At 48.1% G+C, this 672-nt stretch overlaps 1 pseudogene; it reads left to right on the top strand.

The window, feature by feature from the left end:
- Nucleotides 1-222: 222 nt before the first annotated feature.
- The window catches only part of LOC146371231 (uncharacterized), a 5,401-nt pseudogene continuing 4,951 nt past the window's right edge, over nt 223-672 (top strand).

The following is a 672-nucleotide window of genomic DNA, read 5'->3' as shown; positions in this document are numbered from 1 at the left end:
TTAGAGATGATAGGACAGATGTTGTTAGTTATATGACAGTTGGTTAGTTTATTTGGCAATACTGAAGTTTAAAGAAACTTTGTTAAATTCTATGCTACCATTCGCTTTTTTTTTTTTCCGCCAAATCTCCGGCGTCTGACGTCACCTACAACATGGGTCGCTTACCTTTCCCCGTCACTTCCGTCACTTACCTCTCCTCCCACTGCCACCAACAACAACAACATGTATCCAACATTTCCACACCGCAGCAGGAGCAACCGCAGCAGAGTTAGTCCACGCCACCGCAGCAGCCGGGTTTTTTCACATCACCTTCAGCCTGCCCTGCTCCCTCTTCAACGGGGAAGCGGCAGCCGCCCCGCCAGCATTCACAGCTCCAGCGGGAGCCTGGATTTCTTTCTGTACAGCCGGCTAGGGTGAGTGGCGGGGCTACTCTTTTGGCTCCTGCTGAAATAAAAACTGTTAATTCCGGGCCGGCTTGTTGTGTAAGCGGCACTGGAGATGAAAGGACTGCTTGTTATAAGGACAATTATACCGACTCATTGAGCCATACAAACTGTGTCACTCCTGCTCCTTTTGAGCCTGTCAATGAAACCAGGAAGATGGGTGTCTCTGTGCTCAATAACTCCAAAGATCCAAAGACTGTTTTTGTATCAGATGATTGTGAGCTACTAA

This window comes from Perissodus microlepis, chromosome 16, assembly GCF_051167445.1.
Source record: "Perissodus microlepis isolate ML-2025 ecotype Zambia chromosome 16, ASM5116744v1, whole genome shotgun sequence".
In the NCBI taxonomy this organism is placed as follows: domain Eukaryota; kingdom Metazoa; phylum Chordata; class Actinopteri; order Cichliformes; family Cichlidae; genus Perissodus; species Perissodus microlepis.
The sequence above is the reverse complement of the archived record's forward strand: the minus strand, read 5'-3'. Positions and strand labels throughout refer to the sequence as shown.